The sequence below is a fragment of the Microtus oregoni genome, unplaced genomic scaffold (assembly GCF_018167655.1).
Source record: "Microtus oregoni isolate MIOR12 unplaced genomic scaffold, Mior012 000022F_ref0000154, whole genome shotgun sequence".
Classification (NCBI taxonomy): domain Eukaryota; kingdom Metazoa; phylum Chordata; class Mammalia; order Rodentia; family Cricetidae; genus Microtus; species Microtus oregoni.
The window spans coordinates 30,760,436-30,779,946 of NW_024543081.1; the positions used below are offsets into that span (position 1 = coordinate 30,760,436).

At 40.8% G+C, this 19,511-nt stretch overlaps 1 non-coding gene across 1 annotated transcript; it reads right to left on the minus strand.

The window, feature by feature from the left end:
* Positions 1 to 19,071: 19,071 nt before the first annotated feature.
* Positions 19,072 to 19,178, minus strand: LOC121461582. Its single transcript, XR_005976197.1, has one exon. It is a non-coding gene; the product is annotated as a U6 spliceosomal RNA (small nuclear RNA).
* Between the last annotated feature and the right edge of the window lie 333 nt (positions 19,179 to 19,511).

Consider the following 19,511-nt stretch of genomic DNA (forward strand, 5'->3'; position numbering starts at 1 on the left):
TGACTTGTGGCAGAATAAAGAAAGCATGAAATACATTAAGGTCAATAGCTGACAGTGTAACAGACACTTAACATAAGCTAATTCAAACATCTAGGTTAGAGAAAAAAATGGGAAAAAGTTAATCAGCTCTCTGCCTTCCAGAAAGCTAAGACTAGACTGGGAAGAGGGATCAGTGGGTAATATGCTTTCTGTGCAAGCATGAGAACCTCAATTTAGATTTCAAGTTTCCATATAAAAGCCAAGGGGAGTGATACACATCAATAATCCCAGAATTTCAAAGGGAGCAGAAACAGGTAGATCCCAGGCGCTCAATGGTCATCAAGTGTAACCAGTATAATGAGTTCCGGGTTCAGTGAGAGACACTGTCTTAAAATATGGAGAGCAACAGAAGAAGGCACCAGGCACTGACCTCTGAAATTAAACCTTCTCTCTGTCTCTGTTTCTGTCTCTGTCTCTGTCTATCTCTCTCTGTCTCTGTCTCTCTCTCTCTTTCTCTCTCTCTCTCTCTCTCTCTCTCTCACACACACACACACACACACACACATTCATACATGTGCATACCACATGCACACAGAGAGAAGGGGGTGGGAATCATTAAGTCAAGCTCTTGTCTTCCTGTCTTACTCGTACACTGGTCATGAAAACTACAAGTTTCCATGTGTACCTTGCAGACAAACATAAAAATACACAAAGAGTCATGAGCCACGGTCCACAGCTTTCAGAATGCTTAGGTATAGTAACAAACTTTCACGTGAAGTCCAGCAGTGCCGTTTGTTAAAAATGTCTAAAGAACTCTAGTTGTTGACTGACTCACCACTCAAAGTCACATTTACCTAGTTAATTTTTCAAGTTGCAATAAATATAAAAAATGCTCAGGCTTCCAAAAACTTCCAAAAATTAAACCAAGGAAAGAGTAATAGATGCCACTTGAACTGGTGCTGACCTAGGTAATTGCAAGACAGTGGTAAAATAATAAGTACAAAGGACTTTGACAATGTGTAGTTAATAACGCTATGGACATTTTTAGGGGGAAAATAGCAATTACATGATGAAAATACTTAGCAGTCATCATCAAAGGCCCTTTACTGATATAAGCTAATTAATCTTTCCTGAGACACTCTGGCAGGAGGCAGCAACCAGTTCCCATTTGAAAGAGGAGTAAGAGATATCAAATCATTCAATGGAAACATATTTCTGTTTAGTATCACCAACAATTTGGTGCTCTGCTTCAGAGCATCCAGGAGGATCCCCAGACCAGTGGAGGCAGACTGTATTCTTAATGAGAAACTCCCCAGATGGTATACAGAGACAGTAGAGGGAGGTTTGGGCTCCTCCTAACCTTCAACCTTGCCTCACATTGTCCTATCTGTCCAAGAGAATCGCTCACATTGAGTTACTACCTCCGGGCATTCACACATTCTTGAATTTATCAGCTCTTGTTCTTATATCCAGCAAGAGTATTTTGACTTCAAATGCACAAAATCAAAAGAAAAGCCAAGGAAGCTATTCCTCCTTAAAAACCAAGTTTATTACATTAAAACATACTCCATAACCCTCAGCTTTAGTCTAACTATAAAGTCAAGGACTGCTTCAGTAGTGTGATTAATTCTTCAGCTAAGTAAAAATGTAAAAGAAAAGCGAATTACATTCTATATAATCCAATTTAATCCATATTAAAGTCTAAGGCAAAATCTCATTTACATATAACGTATTCTTTAACAAAAAGAGGGTCCAAAAATTGTACAAATAATAGACCCAAGACCAGCAGGACCTACTGATCTTTTGGATTGACACTGTGATTCTGGGTTAGAGGATATGGCACTTCTAGGGGTCTGCTACCCCCACTGAAATAGGTTCAGCAGGCACAGAAGACCTGCACTGTTTTTTTTTTCTCATCCTAGCTCTACTTATTCTATAAAAGCCCTGTTTAGGCAGTTATCCTAATAATGAAGAAATGGAGAACAAAGGAAAGAGAGAGTGAACTGGAACAGAAGATGAAGAGAAGAAAGAAGGAGAATGAAATGACCAGGAATAGGAAGGAGAAGACACAATGGCTTGTGTCAGTCACAAAGTGAAGCCTTTCTGTGTGTCACATTCATCCATTTTTATTAAGGCAGGATAGTTACCATTGAATGCTATAAAAGCAACTGCAGAGGTATGGACATTGGAAGTTCAAGTGACCTTTCCAAGTTCCTATAGTAAGCTGAACGATAAACCAAGACCTCACCTCTTCTCTATTCAAATATGATGTTTCAGTTCTTCTCACCCCACTATCTAAGGATGAACTTCTTCATCACCCCTAACCTTCCCTTTAAGCCCCTAGGGCATCAACAGCCAATGGATAAACATAAAGGACATTTCACTGTGTTTTTAGGTCAACACAATATTTTGCGACAACCAGTTTCAAGTCAAATTCAAATACAGTTTTGACAGGGAGGATGATCATGTATGGCTGGGGGCAGACTTAAGGATCTGATAACATAGTTTCTAAGGTCCTCTGTCCCACTCTTCATTAGTAAAACATGCATAATAATAATAGCAGTTCTGTGAGAGCAAGACAATGATTAAAGGAGGGAGTATTTAGTGTCTGTCACATGAAAAGCATTCAGGAATTCTTAGTTGTGTTTAAAAGTTATTCAAGAGGTATCCCAGACTATGAGGGCTGATGAGACGCAAAGGACAATGGCACGGGGGTTTGATCCTACGTAATGTGATGGCTTTGTGGGAGCCCAGCCAGTTTGGATGTTCACCTTCCTAGATATGGACGGAGGTGGGAGGTCCTAGGTCTTACCACAGGGCAGAAAACCCTGACTGCTCTTTGGACTGGAGAGGGAGGGGGAAAGGAGTGGGGGGAGGGGGAGAAGGGTGGGAGGAGGGGGCGTAGGGGGGGAGGAGGGGGAGGGAAATGGGAGGCTGGGAGGAGGTGGAAACTTGTTTTTTTTTCTCCTTTTCTCAATAAAAATAAATAAATAAATAAATTTAAAAAAAAGTTATTCAATCCCATGAATTACTGCTAATGATCAATCCTTCACTCAAAGAATCCTGAATTAACTAACTTTGGTGGCTTTGGAGTCACACAACCTAAACTTGAACCCCGTATCATCAGTCTAGTGTGATGGAACATACCTGTCATCCCAGTACAGAGGTAGGAAGACAGATTTTGAGATCAGCCCAGGCTATACAGAGAATTGCATTCTTAGTTACATAATGAGATGCTGTCTCAAAGAAGCAAACAAACATGTAAACAAACCCCCCACATTATCTACTTGCTGTGTTAAACCATGAAGACATTACTTAATTTCTGTGTGCCTCCATTTCCACAAAAATGAAAATGCTGATGAGGCGCTGTTTAGTATTATTAATAAGTTGGTCATAAAGATTAAATGAGATTTGTGGGAAAGGAATTTAGCCTGCTTCTGGGCTAATTACAAGGACTTGATGAATTTAATTATGTGTAGATTTCAGGTAGGCATACCTTGTACGATGAAAGGCCTCAGTCCATTTTTGAGACACACAACTAACAAAAGTTGGAGCTCACTCAACAAACATTTATTGTGTGCCTACTCTGTAGAAGACAATATTGTATGTAAATAAATACAAAGCCCTCAGGTGAGGTCATAGCAAATTCTAGTTTAGACAATTCACCCAAGAATAGTGAATGAAGTTGTATACAGACGTACAAAGGCTCAAGAAAATATCCTTTAATTTCTTAAACATTATAGCTTATTTGTACCAAACTCTTCAATAATGTACAAGCCACGACTTTGTCTTGTTAGCCTACAGCCATTCACAAATGCTTCTGCAGATGAGAGTTTTCATAAAGTTGTTATTGCTACTACTCCATAGCTCTGAAGTCCTTCTTCCTGTCACTTATCCTGAGGCAAGCAGCTAGATGGTAGAAGCTACAACTAGGACTGAGACATGGGATATAGCACTTGGTACTCTGCCTGCCCTTGTATGTAAAGGTGTATGCATTTATGTGTGCACATGTGTGCATGTGTGTGTGTGTGTGTGTGTGTGTATTGCATGCATGTATGTGTGCAGGTGTATTTGTACATGCACATTAAGGACAAGGGTCAACTTCAGCTGTCATTTCTCAAGCTCTCCACCTTGCTCTTGAGACAGCATCTCTGGAGCTCTGAATAAGCAGAAAGTAAGCCTCAGGATTCTCTCAGCCTCTCCAGTGCTGAGGTTACAGTCATTTACCCCACAGCCAGATCTTTTCAGTGGATACTGAGGCTTGAACTCTGGTCTTCACACTTGTACTACCAGCACTTTCTGAACAAACCAAATCCCCCACTTCCTGCTGGATCTTTCTTAACCTTTGCATCTCCTTTGGTCCCTTTTCTTGCCCACACTTGTCAATTCTAACCAACGCTGCCAGAACCTTCGACTTAGTCCTCACCAAGAGCCCAAATCCTGCTCAGTTCTCAGCCTCTAGACAAGAGAAACTGCTATCAATCTGTACCTTGAGTGTCCAAAGATTTCCTAATTAAGAAAATGATTAAGGCGGGGATTTCAAATAGAGCCACTATAACTCATCAAATGACAAAGAGCCTGTCTAGGTCACAGCTCCTCTTCCAAGGAAGAATTACTCATTTCATCTGCATCTCCCAAGACTTGGAACACCTGCCAGTGATGGAGCTTGTCCAGGCCCAATGAATGACACTGCTTTATGCCTTTTCCATCCTCCTCGGAGAAAAAAGGCGAAGTATATGCCAAGCCCAACTTCATATCCCCAAATTCTGAGCTAGAACCCTACATGTTTATTTCACTCTATTTTTTTTACTACCTCTATCATCACACCCAAAAGCATGGCCACACTATGTCGAAGCTCACCTCAAACACTGACAAATGTCAATTTTTCATTTTTGCTCTACCTGGCATCCTCTGTGACGAAGACCTGCTCAAATTCTATTTTCGATGAAGTTTTCTGACACTTCCCCTAGGTAAGAGGACTCAGCCCGATTTTCATCTTTAGACTCAGAATACTTTGAGTCCTCTTATGAAATTATTCAGAAACTTTTTATAAGCTCCTGTTTGCTGAGAGAACAGCATGTAATCATCCCCCAAATCATATGAGGCAAGTATAATCATTTAAGATATTCTTTTTTAAAACAAGAAAGCAGATTAGCATTCAGCATCTTTCCAAAAATCAAATTTCTGTGGATGATGGTGGGATCTTTTCTGTCTGTCTCCAGTATCTGCTCTGTCATGCACTAGTTCTGCTTCACAATGAGGACTCCTGTACTTCTGGAAGGTAAGAAGAAGAAGCTCTCTAAAGACAAGTTTCTCCAGAGCAAGCCCTCTGGCTGGAGAAGGACACACCATAACCTAGAAGATGTTGATGAGCAAAGGCCAGGCGGTTGCGGCCACTGAACAGAATTCCCTAGTAGCAAATGCATGAGATATCGGGAGTGGGGAGAGTTATGTAGAGCTCTCATGGGTAAGTGGGCATTTTCAACTGAAAAGGTAAGAAACCTATGCCAAGGTACCGAAATGAGATAGGCATGCCTTCCCATGAACAGCTAATAAAAAGCGATATAAGTAAGAATGAGAAGGCTTCCCGAGAGTCTTCAGATTCTGCACTAAATAGATAGTTTTTAAAGGAGCAACAAGTGGGGTGGTTCCAACCTTCTTATAGAAGGGCATATGTCATTGTGTCCTCTATCCATGCTCCACTCAGCCAATTCATGCCCTGTGACATGGTGTGAGTGTGACTGTGAGGGTGGCTGCAGCCTGGGAAGCCATAGAGTTCCTCTCTGCTTCTGCCCTTCTCTCAACCAAGTCCGCCACTTTAATTATATACTAATATCTAGCTCTGTGGATGCTACTGGGGTCACAAAAAAAATTAAACAATTCTTTACATAGTAACTATGGTCTTATTCAATTAGGGTTCATAAGCCCTTTAAATACAATGTAAAAAACGTCTCATAAGCGATGCACGCCCACATTGTGAACAGTAGAAAAGCTACATCTCAGTCATCAATTGTGGTTCATTGGTAGTATCTACCTGGAAGGATGTGAAAAGGATTATGAAGTTCAATACAGGTCAGTTCAAGAACATGTACCATTATTGACTGTTAGTATCTACAAGACGGGAATGAGAGAGAAATAGGAGGAAAATATGTTTCAGCATCACTATGGGCAGAAGAGTACCAAGGAGTTAGGAACGGCTTTCTTTGAGGACGAAACACTCAAGGGGGCAAGAAGCAGTTAGGCGGACAGAGATTACAGTGAAGAATGAAAGCACCTAGTTCCTGGAAATAACTTTCATGGAAGCTTAAAAACATCGTGAAGAAAAAACTCCCAATACCAGAGCGTGACTCAGCTGTAAACAATGAGGGGTCAAGGTCAAGGTGAGGTTGAGTAGTCGACTGGAGCCAGGGTGTATGGGACCTTTCTAACTGTGCGGAGACAGCTGATTGGATGTTACAAGCATAAAAATTAAAAAATATGTGCAGGGAATATGACTAGCTGAAAATTATGCTCGCACCCATTGCCCACACATCTACCTGTCTGAGTGAGTCAAGTTCAATGACATGGGACAATACAATTGAAAAAAAAAAGTCTCAGAGACATCAAAATATCAAATCCAGAGTACATTTTCTTGAGATGGGTATCAAGAAAGGCTAATAATCCTAGCAAAATCCAATTTATTGCCCAGGTCAGGAATCTGTACTCCTCATTCTTGGTGTAGTGTTCCTGAAGAACTCCGGAAACAGCGAGTTTGCACAGCAGTAGCTTCCAGTCCTCAGTCATGTTAGTAGTCTTCCATATCGTGGTGAGTTCAGGGTCCTCTTCTGTTGCTCTCAACCTTGGTCTGCCGCCATCGTGGAAGCCAAATCCAGCTGATGTAACTCGACTTCGAGGAATAGATATCTGTTCATTTGAGAGGGCTTGATCGTGTGCCCATTTGGGCTTATAAGTCTTTGCTCCTTAAGCTTCCACCTAGAACTTGACAATTCCTCAGTTGCTCTTTAAATTTCTATGCCAGTTCTTCTCCAGATGAAGGTCTTCTGGGGGGAGGTATTAATGTCTCTTGTTCTGTGGCCCTGGTGTAGCAATCTGATGCAATCCTGGCAGCACTGTGCTTCAAAGGAATGGATCAATGTTTTCATAGCCCCAAGATTCTCTACATCAGATTCCCCTGTGCAGTAGAAATGCCACGGGTCATGTGGGAAAGCAAGAGCCTTGAAACACCTTTTTGTGCTTGGTGCCCTACACAAGGCTCATATTTTGGTCCTTCACCCATGCTTACTTTAGAACCAACTCTCCAAGTTAACCTGAAGGTTAATTCTTAAAACGTGCTCGTTGTTATCTCTCCCATTCACTAGTACCCATCCATATGGAATTTAGCTTCATACTCTATTCAATGACAGAATGGAGCCGTCTGAAAATGAGACTTGTCTGGCTTCCTTAATATACACTTGGATTAATTTCTGGTCCCCTAATTAAACATCTCTGTGTCTGACAGAAACTGGCAGCAAGAAGATCTGCTCACAGAAATAAATGTTTATCAGCTTTCTCTTTGAGACACAGAGTATCCACTGTGTTTTAGAGGAGCGTTTGGTGGAAAAAGAGGATTGTAGCTTTAAAAAGAAAATGTACATAAGTCCAGAAGCAGAAAAGACGTTGGGCTGGATGGAGAGGGTTTCTTGGAGATTTGTGGACATAAATGGCCATCCCCTGAGTCCTTGAGAAAGAGAATGCTCAGGAGAAATGCAGCTACATCCTGAAGCAAACAGCTTCACTTCCGAAATCAAATCAATCATTCTCCCCTGAGTCTAATACTGACTTGAAAGAATACAGTGAACATTGACCATGGAATCTATAGACCAGGGTATCAGGACTCAAATGCTTCTTGTTCACAAACCATGCTATTTCTTCTCTGAACTTCAGGTAATGAGAGCTGCTTTCTTTTCAGCCTGAAAACTTTCTGGGTAAGGAAAATGCCGTGTGTTACTGTGAGATGTAACTATAGAGTAAACTATGACTAATACCACACTCCACCCCATGATAATTAGTTGGACACATCACACACTAGGCTCCAAATGTCGGCCTATAGAAATTTCTAGTGTCTCTTCCTCCTCAGTCCCTACTGTAGAACCTGCCATGTCCTAGGGGCTTGATAAATGTTTCCCGAATTGATCTCCAATGAATTGAATAATTAACTTGCAAGGTCTTAGGGGACAACTGTAGAATCTCATTTTACACCAGCACCATTGCCTTGCTTACTGCTGACGTGAGGAAGTACATGGGAGACGGCAGTGAATGAAGGAATAAATTGAGAACTGAAGAGAAGTTTCTTAACCCTGAACACACTGTAGAATCACCTGGAGGACTTTTAAAAATTAATCTCTGGGACACTGCCTCCAGAGAATCATTTCAAAGTGTCCCTGGGATATTCTAATTTACACTTGAGGTGGAGAACCAGTGACTTTGAATAATGGGAAAGCCTCTTCACCGCCACCAGCCCTTTTTTGTTTCCTTTAACCAACTGGGTTTTGTCTTCTTTTGTAGAACAAGGCATTCTGAAAGGCCAGGCACTCTCCAATGGTAGAGTGCTGTTGCTAGTGCTTGTAAAACACCCTCAAAAAGTGCTTTCCTGTGCCGTTGGCTGATGGACTTCTCAGCAGCCATCACTCAGGCGGAGAGGCTTGACCCTATTTTCTCCATATAACTAAGCACCCTCTGGGCAAGATCAACCACCATGCGGGTGCCACCTTGTGGCCACACAGCAGTGACAGATCCAGCAGTTTCCTTCCAACAGGCTTATATCTCTCAGAATAGATGCAAAACCCAGGCATATATGTTCAGATATTTTTAGAAAAACGAATATTCTCTAAGGAAGAGAATGTTCTGCGTGCTTCATGGTGAAGAGAATGCTGCAGGCATGAACACCGGGCTGATGATTTATCTATCCCCGAAGGAAAACAAGTGACAAAGGCCAAGAAAAGACAGTGTATCAAGAACACAGCATAGATTCTGTCAAATCTGTTCATAAACCCTCAATCCCTTGAGGAAAAGGCTATAAGGTCCATCATGTCATCCTCAATGTAATCCCCAGCTAGGAAGACTGAGGTCACAGGAGTTGGTTGCCTTAGTCAAACAGCATGGAACCACTCAGGAAATTGAGGCAGGGAGATTTCTGTGAGTTCATCTAGCCTGGGCAACATAATGAATTCAAAGCCAATCTTAGCTACGTAACAAAACATTGTCAAAGAAGGAGGACAAGGAGGAAGAAGAGAGGAGGGGTGGACAGGGAAGAGGAAGAAGGAAGAGGAAAATTGCATGGCAAGCCAAATGTGGTTGGTATGTACCTATAATCCCAGCATTGAGGAGACTTGGGTAGTAGAATTGTGTGTCCGAGGCCAGAATCAGCTCTACAATAAGACTCTCAAATAAGCCAACAAGTAACTAGTAATTAAGTTCAAGGCTTGGCATTTTAAGTAAATACTCAGGAAAATGAGGTTTCTTTCCATCCTAAAGAACAAAGGTTGTATTTTACAACATAATTTACACGTGTGCATACAGAAAACAATACACACACGGACATGGACAGGCACCATGTCTACCCACTTTACAATAAAATACAATTGGATAATAGAAACCTTTTTACATCATGAAGAAAATAGACTGTGATACTATTAGTGTTTTCCTTGGAGACAGGTACTAATATCTTCATTTTCAAGTCTTGGCTGATCTGCTGTGATGAATACTTAAAGACTCCTTGGTAAAGGAATCTGGATGCTAAGTATGAAGTGTGGGCTGCACACTTCACACCAGCTTTCTTTTCCAGGGTTTTAAATGTGTGGAAAGTGGTAAGAGTTGTAACGGCGGCCAAACAGACCCTGGCTGGGGTGTTAACTCCACCACCAAGAGCTGTGAAACCTGACAGAATCCACTCCAACCCCAAAGGCCCTGCTTGCTCATCTCCAAGTAAGAATGATAATCTCACCTCCTGAGGATTTCCTTCTCTGAATGGAGGGAACTGACTCAGACAAAGGCTCCCAAACAGATCACTCCAGAGTATTAGCCGAGCAAATGGAGTTTCCCTTATCCACATTTCAATATCCCTAAAATCATAACTTGTCAACATGCTAACAAAATTAGTGGAGCAAAATTGCTTTGATTCTACACCATTTTGAATGTCATGGGTATTAAGAGAGCACTAGAAACAAATTATTCACATCAGAAAAAATAGGCAAAGGATTCAGTAGGGAGCTGGAGAAATGGGAAAGCTTGATGAAGGGCCAATTCAGTCCTGACAGTGGGTTATACCTACATTGGGACACCGTTTAGAAAGTAAGCTATTTAACCAGCAGTAGTTTTTAATTATTTTTTATATTTTTAGTTAAAATTTCATAATTTTCCCCTTCCATTTTCTTCTTCCTCTGATGCACTCACCCTTACTCCCTCTCAAAATCATGGTGTCTTCTTTAATTGCTATTGTTTCATACACACACACACACACACACTCACACACACACACACATACACACATACACACACACTCACACACTCACACACACACACACACATACACATACACACACTCACACACACACTCACACACACATACACACACACACTCACACACATACACACACACACACACTCACACACACACTCACTCACACCCCTAAATATACAAATACAAACTTCTCAGTCTATGTGAAGCTACTTACATGTTTGTGATTCGGGGGTTAGATAATCAAGTAGGGTGTTATCCCTGAGCAGACCTGTATTCAGCTATCAAGGCCATCTGAGAAGAAAAATAAGTAAAAATAACCTCTGCCTTACAAGTTGCACCTGGCTTAGTAATCAACTGGTTGCTATCTAGACAGTCAGATCATCATGAACAGTGGGCATCAGTCGCTCTGGTACAGCACTGATCCTCTCGGTCATCACTGGCGGGAGATGTGATATCCTGAACCAAGATTTCAAACCTTCCCAAAGCAAAAACTCCCAGCCAGACTCTAGACCAGAAGGTGAAAGTTCTCTGGAAAATATAAAAACTGTCTTTAAGCTGTGACTGCTTCTGCCTCTGTGGGCTAATCCCTGTTTCTTATTTCATTTTGTCTTCCTCCAGCACCAGCTGATTGAAGGTGGGGTGATGCATGTGATGAACGAGTTCAAGGTTTAGAGGATTGCTTGCACATGTAACCTCACAGCAGCTGTGGCTGTCAGCGCACGATCAAGTCAGCCAAAATTCCAGCAAGGATTTGGAGGCGCTCATGAGCCCCATCTCTAATTGAGAAGCTATTGGCAGTTTGATATCTGCTTGGGGAGAAGGAATTCCTCTTTTCAGGTGCGCCCACTGGTGTGTTGTCCATGCTCCAATGAATAGCCCTGTCCTACAAACATACGACAGCATTAATTGGACTTAGTAAGTTATTAATAAAAAGAAAAAGAGTAGGGGCTGGAGAGATGGCTCAGCGGTTAAGAGCACTGACTGCTCTTCCAGAGGTCCTGAGTTCAATTCCCAGCAACCGCGTGGTGGCTCACAACTGCCTATAATGAAATCTGATGCCCTCTTCTGGCCTACAGGTAGGATGCTGCATAAATAAATAAATCTTTAAATAAAAGAAAAGAAAAAGAAAAAGAAGACATGAATCTGGGAAGGTGGTGTGTTACCAGGGATACTGGGAAAATTGGAGGAGGGGTTGTGAGGAGGACAGAATCATATTTTAGTGTATTTATGTGTAAAACTCTTAATGAATATTTCTTTAATTTTTCAAAACAATATTTCAAGAAACTACTGTTATGGCTGAGAGCTAAGCTAACAGAGCACCATGGGGACTGGGAGACTAGAGACAGATAAACAAAGCTTAAAAAAAAAAGAAGTGTGGAGCCTGTTTGAAGAGCCAAGTCTAACCTGAAGCGCTGAAGACACTGGCACTAGGATCTATGAGAGGAAACTCAAGGGAGTAGGCATCATGGCCGCTTATCAAGAGATGTCAGTGTCAGCAGCACAGGTGATGCTCAGCCAAGACTACCCACGCTGGCATAAAGGGAACTTAGGTGTACTTCGAGAGGCATAGGATGACCGAGACTTTCTAAATCCAAAGGGATTTCCCTGCCCCAACTCTAATGCTCTAGTATTTTTACCTAGGCTTAGACCATCTCTATAAGGAGTGCAGTAAAAAGCATGTGACTATATTTCCTTTGAAGAGTAACAGTGGGCATGCTATTTGTCTGGGTTACCTTGTGATGCAGAGAGAAGAAACACATGAAATTGGATTGAGATGGTAGAAAGGAAAGAAAGAAAAGAGCAGGGGTAAGAGGAGCAGGCTCCTGTCTACCCACCTAGCCTCTCAACTTGTTCCTTACAGTAGACAGTCTCTATGTATGTGTGGATAATTAAATTTAAGGGAAATTAAGAATGCAGTTCCCCTTATCAAATTAGCCAGATTTCAGATGCCCCAGAGGCAAGTGAAGCTTAGTGTCCATCCTATTGGTCGTTGATGCACCATTTCCATTACGCTTGCATTGGGAAGCCCTACCAAGTGGGTAACTCTAAAAGAAGCACTCCATCTCATGCTTCAGAAGCCGTGAGTTTCCAAAGGAACTGAGCACACTGTATTGTACCAGGGGTGGGGGGAGGGGAGGATAAAGCACAGGGTGGTGGTTGGGGAGTGGGAGAAGGAAGAGAAAGAAAGGAACTCTGGTACTTTAAAGCCTTTTCTGAAGAACCAAGCAGTCATGTTTGTTTGTCTATTTGTTTGTGTATGACTAACTCACAAGGGAAAAGAGCAACATATAAAAATATTTAGACAACTTATCAATTCTTAGCAGTCTTCCTTAGCAACTCCACATGTGAACAGTGGGCCTCAACATAAACTAATCCTAAATTGATCCTTTATTCTGAATTACCCACTGATAACAAACATTGTACATACTGAAGTTCTCACCGCAGAGTCTATCAGTTGCTCACATACTCTCTGTTATCTTTATTGGCTCCTTGATCGGAATTCCATAATAAATATAGTCTACTATGATCCTCTCTCTCTCTCTCTCCCTCTCTTTCCCTCCCTCCCTCCCTCCCTCCCTCTCTCTCCCTCTCCCTCTCCCCCTCCCCCTTCCCCTCCCCCTCCCCCCCCCTCTCTCGCTCCTCAAGGCTCACTTTCTTTCATTTACTTGATGGAGTCTATAATTTAACTCCAAGGGTTTTTATTTTTAACCAATTGCTTGGTTTATTTTTTTCTAGGTTCTGGAACTTCTCCATTGTAAATAGATATCCACTATCTGACCATAAAGATTGCATGAGAGCCAAAATTTAGAAGAATGGGGGCGATTTAACATAAGTAATCCACATTTGTATAAAGGTCTATATGGTACACAGGGATAGATTCTTGCAATATACTCTTTTTTCCCATAGCAAATAAAAATATTATTTAAAGGCTATTTTTACCATAAACAGGTTGAGAAAGGTTCCCATGACAGTGTTTGAGGAACATGGCCTGATCATAGGATCCTCATAACTTTTCTGAAGTTCACTATCTGTTTCTGGTGAACGTTTTGAATCAAAGGATCTCAGGCCCCTTCAGCTCTATGTCTTCATTTCCTAGCCTGGGTTTCTATAGGGATCCCGTGAGAAGTGCCTTGTTACCGAGTAAAAATGGCTTCTCCATCTTACTGTTTTAGTGCTAAGGGAAGGCCAGCATATTAGAGAGCTCCGAAGTTGATGATGACTAATTCACTCACTTGCCAATGTTTCCAGGGCACTGGACCCTAAACAGAAATTCTCTTTTATTAAAAAAAATACTTTTTATGGGAACTGCTATCACATATTTTGCCAGATCCGTCACCGGACGGATGAGGCGTGACTCTGACATCTTCTGTGCGCATGCGCTACTCCTGCTCTGCCTTTCCCTGAACCCTAGCACTTATGTTTGAAGCTGCTCTGTAAATCTCAAGAAATTGAAAGAGAATTAAAAATGCCTGCCCAAAACTATAACCACCACTGAGTTTGGTCATAAACTTTAATTAGAAAACTGATATACTAAGTATGTATCTTTATTACTTTTTGAAAGCATGAATAATATATGTAATCGTCCAAAGGCTGAGCTGTGCATGTGTCTTTATTATTCACACAAAAACAAACGTGCATTGTACTGTGTTATCAATTAGTGTCCAGCTTCTTTGGAAGAGGGGGGACAGTCGGACCTCAGCTGGCAATTTATACATTCTCAAACATCTTTATTCACAAGCTGTAAAAGCAAGCTGGTAACAGTCGCCAAAGCGGTTGCCAAGACAACTTATCTCTGGATTTAGTAGTACTGCTTCAGCAGGGAGGCCTATGAGGAATTTAATTAGCTAACGCCTCGTCCTCCTTTACCAAAAAAGGATGGATTCGCTTTCAAGTTAAAGTTTCAATGGAATAAGAGTGCATGGAAACGGGGTAGACACGCATTGAGACAGAATCATCTGCACCCTCGGTGCTGGGTATTACAGCATCAGGTGCAGCTTACGTAAACTCTGCCTCAGTTGTTCACAAGTGTGAATGAAGATGGAGCCAGGATGGGGCAGATAAAGACCATATGGATAAATAAGCAAACATGTTGACACAGACACATCCAGACGGATAATACATGAATGTGGTTGGTTTTCTTCTTCTCTCTTCTCCAAAGAAAATGGGAAGCTTACTAGAAAGTTAATTTTCTTAAAAAAAAAAAAAAGAAAGAAAGAAAAAAAAAGAAAAAAAAAAGCAGTAACAAAGAGCATCAAAGGAAAGACAAATCAGATGGAAAACAGATGGAGATTTTAAAGCCGTTAAGATTGTGCTCCACAATTGGTTCTGAGCCTCCAGGTAACCATGGCAATATTGGAAACAATACAAATTGCACTGTTTAAATTATTCCCAACAGACAGGAGCACTTTTTTCTCCTCTATATTGTAAAGGAAAGCATTGTTGTAAACAGTGTTGGGTTTTGTTTAGGGAGGGCCTGAAACCCATGTATAGTTTTTACTAACATTATAAAATTCTTGATCTAAGTGTCATACTTCAAACTTCATAAGTATAAGAAAAATCTTCTTATACTTTTATTTTTCTCCCAAACACCTATGAAGCTAAAAGAAATTACAGTACAAATTTCGGTTAATAATATTTTGGTTAATCACAGAGTCCGCAGGTTTGCTCAGTGGGTAAAGGTTCCAGACAAACCTACAATCTGAGTTCAACCTCTGGACTCAAGTAAATGTGGAAGGAGAAAAATAATTCCACAAAGATGTTCTCTGACCTCCACGTGCACACTACAGCACACATGTACACACACTGATAATAATCAAATAATTTTTAAAAACTAAATAAGAGAGTATTAACTACTAATCAATTTGATTATGTCTCTATCTTCCACATACATTGCTCTCCAACTCAGGCTTAGAAAATTCACCTGACAAGTGAGCATCCTTGGGCACACTTTTTCTTGAGAATTGGTAACATTTCAGTAATTTTCACATTTTTGAAGAATGTATAATATACACTATGATAAATATACAATACATATTTTATCCCTGTGAAATATATATGCACAGAGATAGAGAGAGATAGATGATAGGTAGATAGATAGATAGATAGATAGATAGATAGATAGATAGAGACAATATGTGTCTGTTTTATAACTGAATAGCCTTTGCCCTTATACAGCATACTTACTACATACATTAATCCTTACAATGAATAAAGATAAGGTGATAAACACTACTTATCTATTTGTAAGCATCAAGAACTTGAGGTCCTCAGGTTGAGGAGATATAAAAGCACTTTCTGGACAAGCATGGGAGCTTGTGTTCAAATCTCCAGCAGGCATATAAAATATCAGCCATGGCTGCAAGTGCCTAGGAGCTCAGCACTGAGGAGTGGATACAGGTGGTCCTGGGAGCTTGCTAGTCCTGATCTTAAGAGCAAATAATCCCACCTCTGCACTTAGATATAAAATTTTCGTAGATGCTTTGCAATGTATTGAGATTCTCCTTTTTTCTAGTTTTTCGGGTTTTCTTTGTAATTAGTGGATGTGTTTTCCTTACCTCTGCATTTTTCTCACATGTATGCACTGAGCTGAATTTAGCCCGTGCTAGAGATGAGATCCTCTGCAGTTCTGAAGGTTCTTTCTGGGCACTGCTCTTTCTGATCTAGTACTTACTCCTACAAACACTCACTGCTTTGGTCTCCTTATATTCTCAAGGCCATTTCTTCAGTGTAAGGAAAACACCGAGCTCAACGTATTAGTGGTAGCCAAGAACACAATCTGCACACTATGCTGGTTTAACTGTAGGATTTTTCTCATTTGCTTCTTATCTCTCAGGAACTGCTGTCTTTTATTACCCAGTTTCCAGTGTTTTCTAATTCATTGCATTACATATTTTGTCTAGTTTTTGGTAGTTTCTGTGGGGGTACTTAATACGACTTTGGTTTTTCCCTAGTGGTTGGAAGCATCCTAATTCCTAATTTCTAATTTTGTTTGTGTTTGGATGTTCATTTTTGATGTGTGAGTATGTGTTTGTGTGTGTGTGTATGTGTTATACATGAGTGTGTGTCTAACACATGAATGCATGGCTGTGTGCATACGATATCAGCTATCTTCCTCAATGGTTCTCTGCCTTTTGCCTTGAAACAGAGTCTCTCACTAAACCAGAAATTCTACATCCCATCCATGCCAGCTGGTCAACAAGCTCTCTGATCCTCCTGTCTCTGCCTCTAAATGCTGTTGTTACAGGCATAAACAGCTTTTTATGTAGGTTCCTGGGATTCAAACTAAGGTCCCTATGCTTGCAAAGCAAGCCATCTTATTGAGCCCTCTCCACAGCTCTTCTCCTACACAATTCTTATGCAGCCATAGACCTAGGTCTTACTGTATGTATAAATTATGGTCTAGTCTGAAGACCACATACTTTCAAAACTCTCCACTACAGTCATCAATAAACCTGATTTTTGAAATATGTATTTACCCTTATTTTATATCTAATGAAACCTGAAATCTATGGAACATTTCGGTGCACAAGTACCCAGGTTCCATAATGTTCTTTCTATCTTTAACTTCCTCCATCTTATCTTCCACTTGAATAACAGTATCTGCTATAGCTTATTTGGGGAAGTATAGTTCAATTTCATATACAGTTTAACAATGTTTCATCATCTAAATGTTAGAAACATGACGTTTAAAAGAAATAGGAGTGCTCAATAGGAACTGGATGCTTCTTGCCCCATTGTAATATTACATGCTTTTTCAGATAAATGTCAGGTATGAGCATCTTCTCAAAAGGGAAGATGCCCATGTTCTGACATTGTTTGCCCTTTGAGTGCTACTGGGTACCTTCGCATCTCCCCATCTCAGGAAATGTGTCTCAATTTGCCACACATCTCCTTCACAATATCACCATGCTAACCCCGTCCCAAGTTTAATTGCTCCCACTCCCTAATGCCTAGTGTGCAGGCCACACAGCACTGTTTCAGCTTTCTTGGGGTACTGAAAATTTGTATGTATAACACCAGCACCAGGACCTTTTCATGCGGATATTCCCAGGCAGCTTACTTTATAGAGATTAGAGACTTCGTGCACCCATTCATCTTCTTCAGTTACTCAAAAAATACCCAGAAGTCTAGAATACATAACATATTCTAACATATGAATATGTAATTATGAATAAATTTATGATTATACAACTTATATATGATGTGATCACAGATTTTTTTTATTCTCTGGTATCCTGCCTGGGAATAGCTGAGAAACAGATACTGAGTTATATTAGGTTTAATTAATATTAAACAGCATTGGATTGGCAAGTCCTTGTCTTCGCTGCTGCCAAATCTCTGATCTCATAAAAATCTAAATTGGCTCTCGATGGGTGACTTTGGGGGAGCTGTTTTCCATGCCCTGACACTGCAGTTAATTCCTTGGGATTGTCCATCTACCCTTTAACAACACCAATTTTTAGAAATTCAGGGCAAAAAAAAACCCTTGACAGGAACTAATCCCTCCACACAAATATTGATTTGTAATGAAACTTTGACTTTTGGTCCTTCAACTCATCCTTGAAATAATCGATGCACTCTCAAGCTTAATGCCCAAACAAAATGATAGAACTTTGGTAATTTAATGTTCAACTCCATGTCTTGTTTCCATCTGAGGACTGAAAAAGTTAGGAGAGCAATGATTACATAGGTGGCCAAAGTTAAGAACGTGTCGCCAGGCTAAACAGGGACTCTGATCACATGCATTCGGCAGATGATGACTGTAACTTTCTAAAACTGAGAGACATGCGTATTTGATCTGAAAGGCATTAAGAATCATGAATGCTATCATTTTCAAATTAGTAAAAGGAAGGGAGATAGCAGTAATCAGACTTGTCCAGGGAATTGAGAGGAAAACGCAAAAGCTTCCCAAGTGTATAGAGTTTGACAGGATGCTCAAAGACATTTTTAGAGTTTCCCACAAGTTGCAAACCACTGATCCAGCAATGTCTGACAACCATGACGGCCATCTGAGGAGCTTTCAGAAATCCTTACTCATAGGTCACATCCCAGACAAGATCTGCGCCTCAAATTGGACTCATCACCAAAACTTTATAAAAAGTATTTGGGTGGGTGGCGGGGGGGGGGGGGGCTGGATGGCTCAGTGCTTAAGAGTGCTTGGCGGTCCTTCAGAAGAGCAGAATTCAGTTCGTAGTACTCACATCAGGTGGCTCACAACCATTTGTAATGGCAGCTTCATGGAATCTGAGACCTCTTCTGGCTTCCCCAGGTATACACACACACACACACACACGTACCACGTAATTTTTAAGATGTGAATAACAGTCCAATGTATGTATAAGACATTTCTTTACTTATCCATCCATCCATCAATGGACATTTGCTACTTCCACCTTCCAGCTGCTGTGAATAATGGTACAGTAAACATGGAGGGACATATGCCCTTTCAGAATACTGATCCGAATTTATTATGCATACCCAAGGTGTGAATGCCAGACAATTTGGTGATGCTTGTTGATTGTCTGAGGAACCTTCATACCATTTCCATAATATTACACCATTTTACATTTCAACTAATGGCATAAAAGAATTCTAAAGCTGTGGGTTGCTTGCAGCATTTCCGTGTCATCACTGTGCAGGGGCTATGCTAATCTTCTCTGTGTATTCCCAATTTTAGTAAAAGTGCTGCCAAAACAAGTACTAATTAAATAAATGGTGATGCAATTTTCAGAAATTCTTACTAACAAATCCCATGAGACCGAGGCTCCAAGATCTTTGAATATATGCATGTTTGAATAATTCACTTCATTTAAAAGGGAGTCAGAGTGATGGTCAATGAAAAGTTAATAACAGGCTCTTCAACATATCAGCATCCATCCATCCATGAACATGAAGTATCTCAGCTTCTATCCTAGACCCACTATTTTGTTAGTCTGTGGGTAGGGGTCAAGAACTGTTTGGAAGCCTTCTGGGGTTACTGATACATCCCTGAGTTTGAAACCCTTTCTGTGCTATAAGTTGATGAGTTCTAAGA